We start from the raw sequence: 5293 nt of genomic DNA, 5'->3' as shown, positions 1-5293 counted from the left end.
AGAAATGCTGCCAAAGCCGCAAGGCATTCTGGGATTGTAGTTCCTGACGAAAAAGGTGGGTCCACGAGATTCATTCCACGAGACCAGCGTATTCATGAATGAAATGGGGAAAAACTGAATCATTGGTTCATTCATTTCTTATGTGTGTAATCATCATTAATTAAATAGCAAATTGTTTTGTTTTTTTCATCCAGCTTTGATATGTTTGTAATACTCCAATAGACATAAACGAAAATATGTATTTGTTATTATTACGTATAATTAGCTTTTTCTAAATCATTCAACAAACAAACAGGCTTTTTTCCACCGCCTTTCTTCAAAAAACTGCAAAATACAAGTAGCCCAGATTCAATTGAAAGCTATTATACAGCATTTATACAGAACAGTTCAAATGTGAGAAAAATATAAAATACAAAAATGTTTCAGAAAAATGTCATACATTTTATACCATTTCATTCATATACCATTATTTTAGACTACTTTTGTTGTTGGAATATATAAATAACAACTGTATACTTTGTATCTCATAGACAAAATAATCAGTAATGCCAGAGACCTTAATACCAAAGACATTTTTCTAAATATGTAACCTACGAATGTACCCTAATCTACAGATGTAAACTGTACAAGGGATCTATGATTTGCCTATGATCTTGTTATGACATCTACTGTAGTAGAAATTGCACAAATGTATAAATGAACATGAATGGTTACTCCCATGTGCAGTCATTAAAACGTAATACTGACAGACCTTTTAGAAAAAACTTGTTACTTCACGAAGGAAATGAGTGATTCACTTTCCAGGAAGTTGGAGCAATGATTTTGTTTTAGATCAGCAGTTTGAATAACTGTCACTCCTTATTGAATCCAACTAATATCGGTAGAGTGAGTTATATAGATTTGTGGTAACTCACATTATATGCGCCCTCCATACGCCATCACTCATTCACAGAGACATTTCACAAGTATTAACATTTGAAATAAAAGTAACCTTTGGGCTTTACGAGCTTAGCAGATGTATAAGAATATCCTCTCCATTACTGTTGGATGTTGTTGCTTTAAGGTGTCCCTTTATCGGAGGCATTGCCCAAACAAAAAATATATATTTTGGACCATATGCAAGAAAGCAAATGACGCCCTCTCTGACTCGGTTTATTTGTTATAACTGAATAACAGAAAAGGTTAAGTTATTAGTGCCCTTCTTCATTATTTTACAGTAAAAAGGGAAAGTCAACTTGTCACCCCCTGCTGGCACCATAAACTGGTACAACTTAATATGCCGTATCATGTGCTAATTAACTAATAAAGAAAGAAAACACGACTACAAATAAATATAATATACAACCTTTGAGCATACTTTAAAGTAGGCAGCATGAACAATGTTTGAATTGAGATTGTAGCATCATATCAGACGTGAGCCTTATTATTTCCAAAAGAGCCTTTCATTTGTCAGTACACCATGCCCTGAACTGCCATATTTCACCATGACATTTCTACCTTAAAAAGTGAATACAATAATGTAAAACATTTGAATGAATTTCTATTATTTTGACCTAAAATTAAAGTATTTGAACCTAAATCCGTTGCAGGGACTTTATGCTATTGTTTCATATTTTTGACTATGACTACACACACTTTGACTTTTTAATTATGTTTTATATTCAGCTATAATATGGGTTTTTATGATTTTAATCACATGATATACTGAGCATGGCATAATAACCATGACATACAAGAGTTACAAACGCTCCGCCTTCCTGGCCTTTTTAATTATATTTTTTGGACACACTATACAATTACTTTTTATGACTTACTCTGTATTGTTTTAACCATCAGATGATATTTGTTTTCCATGGTTTGTATCTTAACAGGTTTGTGCAATATACATTTTATTTTACCTAATTTCATTTTCAATAATTGACGGTCTGTGTGTGTATATGTATACTGTATGCTGTTAATCAGCCTGATATTTGTCTTGATTTCTTTCATTGCTTTAGAGAGGACCACGGCAGTGGTTTTGCAAGCTTTATCACATTAACTATAATTCTGATTTATTACACAATATTGAAGATCTTTATGTTGTGTTTTAGATAACTTTATCTTGCTCAGCATCACAATGGAACACACTAACTTTTCAGACCCTCTGAGCCTTTGTCATAACTTTTTGACTGAAACATTGCTATGATAAATACTCATAACGTATATACACTGAAAAAACTGTGACTTTAATTAAGTGTATTATGTCAACAGATTTCACACAACTGTATTAGGTTAGTTGAAAGCAATAATATTAAGTTGAACCAAATGTTTTATTTTAACTTAAAATGATTGCTTTCAACTAACCTACAGTCATGTGAACTCTGTTGATGTAATACATTTAGTTGAAGTCAACCTTTCCGTTTTTTCAGTGTAGAGATATCATCAGCTGCCTGAAACAGTAGCTGAATTACTTGAAAAACACTAATTCTCAGGTTTCATATCTGTATTTTGTGCCTCTAATCCGACGTGTTTCCATGCTTTAATGTTCAAAAAGCTCTTTCTCCTCTCATACTGCCTGTGCTGCAGCACCTCTTTTCACCCTCCGTCTGAAACCAGAGCCCAGTCTGCTCTGATTGGTAAGCTGGCTGGCTCTGCTGATTGGTCAACAGCTTAGATGTCCTGCCCCTTAGCCTATCACGTATAATGTGGAGCGCTATAGAAGCGCAAGAGTTACATAGTGATGTCACTATTTTGCGGACAGGGAGTTTCAGGCAGGGGGGGAACAGGGATTTTAGCCTTTGCAGACCATTAACATGCACACAGACCTATATATAACACACTATGCAGGAAAGGGAAACCCCCAATAGGGCCTCTTGAATACGATGCAGAGAAATACCTCTACACAATTAGATATAGAATGCAAGTGATGAGGACCACTTCGATCAATAACATGAAGTCATCTTAGAAAATTTAAACATTTTAATAAATAAAGACTGATGTAATATACACCATTTTGAATATACAACTACAACAAGCATACCAAGACATTTTAAATACAAAAAACTGACAGTTTGCTTTAAAAGCTTCAATTTTAGGAAGAGTGGGAGTGAGCAGGATATACAATAGCCATACATTCTTTTTAGTGTTTGTGCCAACAAATATAAAAGGCATCATGAGTGCTAAGTTCTCTGAGATGGTGAACCTAAAACTCTGAATAGTTACATGTGTGGAGTGAAGTTTCCCATAAATAGAGACAGTTTGAGGTACAGCTCGTCTGTAGCAGTGAACACACACACATGTTTTGGTTGATTTCCGGAAGGTAACAATAACAAATTAAAACAAACTCTGTAACTCAAACCAGTTCACACATCTCAGGACGACGGAACAATTACGAGGAGACAACTTCAGTATGTTCTTCAACTTGTATTGCATTTCGTGATGAGAAACAAGAGATAAATCAACATCATGTACACAAACATAAATGTTTTGTGAAAAGAGACTCAAAAAGTTGAACTAGATTCAAAAAGCATCTTAATTAGAACATATGTCAATGTTTTGTTGTGATCTTGGTAACACATGTCCCTTCAAAGCAACAGCCCCATCTAGTGGTGGGTGATGGAGTAGCTCAGCTGCAGAAGAATAATGACCTGAAGGAGAGTGGAAGTTTGACTTCACTCCCTCCCGTCATCATGTTGTTTATACTGAACAAGAAAAGGGTACCTGCAGAGGGACTGAGTGTTTACCTGACCTGAAAGAAGGACTAGAGAGAGATCTGACCGTCTAAGATGGTTAAAAAAAGTCATGGTGAGTGTTAACTCAGCACCAAACACAATGTGTGCACCACCAATACATTAGACTCAGAGCAGGGGCTGTATATTTCAGACCAAAACGAACATCAAAACATTAACTCAATCCCAATATAAATCATTATGACATGTGTACTCAAACTAATGTCCTGTCACATTTCCTTGCTTTAAAACGCCACTCAAAATGTTATCTGATCTGCGTATTCCCTGAAACAACAGCAGTCAAAGTGAACCATCAAAACAAAGACTGAACCAGGTCACATGATGACTTACAGTAGTGTAACCTACAGTACAGTAAAGTACAGTACAGGATTGTGTAGCTACATTTAGTCTAAAACAAGGAAATATTCTAACTTAAAAAAAAGCACCACAGATGTTTGTAATAGCACCAGTTGTCAGAATGTATATGAGGTGTTGTTTGGCAATGTACAGCATTGAATTAGGAGTAAAGTTAAGCAAAAGGCAAAAGAACGTCCATATTAACTTGCCCATTATGTCGTTTCAAAGCAGCATCATGACTTACATACTGTGAACACACGCTGTGAAACATTTCTCGCTGCACAGTTTGTGAAGATGATTATACATTTATATTGTTGTGCTCTGCTGTGTTAAAGATTGCAAAGGGAGCAACATAGGGAAAGATATTATCACAATTCCGTCATGCCAAAAAAATATTTAAAACAATAAAATAGCGCGAGCAAAATCACTGTCCCCCAAAAGGACAAATGAGAAGTGTGGTTCACTGAAAAAACTGAAACGTTGACTAAATGTATTATGTCAACAGATTTCACATAACTGTATTAGGGTAGTTGAAAGCAATTATATTATGTTAAAAGAATATATATTAGCTTCAACTTAATATTATTGCTTTCAACTAACCTAATACAGTTGTGTGAACTTTGCTGACATAATACATTTAATGAAAACCAAGGTTTCAGTTTTTTCAGTGTTAGATAATGGCCCACAAATAACTGAACAATTACATTTGCTATTCACACCAAATGCAGGTTGCTATAATAACTAGATTGCTGTATGTTCTCTGGGTCTCTGTGTATCAGACAGTGAGATATACAGTGGGTGCACCATTCTCTTTTGAACTGAAAAACATATTCATCTGTTATGTAAGATTCTGCATTGCTACAGTATAGAGTAACACATTGATATAAAAATTATACAATATAGACTTATACATTCGTGAAAACAAGTACTGTCACCAAATATAGATACTCAAGTAACCATTTTGGTTCCATGATAATATATTTATATCTATTTATATATATGTTTTTTTTCTCTATAATTCCTTGCTCTATAATATTAAATTAATTTCTAGAAGATTTCCATCACTCACACATAGACGTTGGTCTGTTACATCATGGTATATCACTGAAGCAGACCCTACACTACTCAGTTCACTCAGTCTTCAATATAGTTGATGTGCATCATATTTTCTTCTACAAAAAATATATATGACAAGGTAAGCTTATTTGAGATATTATTTACACAGTGTA

Source organism: Trematomus bernacchii, unplaced genomic scaffold, assembly GCF_902827165.1.
Source record: "Trematomus bernacchii unplaced genomic scaffold, fTreBer1.1, whole genome shotgun sequence".
NCBI lineage: Eukaryota > Metazoa > Chordata > Actinopteri > Perciformes > Nototheniidae > Trematomus > Trematomus bernacchii.
This window is presented reverse-complemented; position numbering follows the sequence as displayed.